Below are 213 nucleotides of genomic sequence, written 5' to 3' on the forward strand. Positions count from 1 at the left end.
TTTAAGACATTTAAGTTGAGATAGAGGGAGACATAAATTATGGGAGAGTGAGAGTTAGCAAAATTAATTAAAAAAAAAAAAAGAAAGAAAAAGAATTCAAATATAAAATTATGGGAGAGAGATTTAAGACAATTAAGTGGAAATAGAGGGAGAGAGAGAGATTGACAAAAAAGGATTGAAAGACAAATTATGGGCGAGAGTTAGCACAATTAA

Source organism: Corylus avellana, chromosome ca2, assembly GCF_901000735.1.
Source record: "Corylus avellana chromosome ca2, CavTom2PMs-1.0".
Lineage (NCBI taxonomy): Eukaryota > Viridiplantae > Streptophyta > Magnoliopsida > Fagales > Betulaceae > Corylus > Corylus avellana.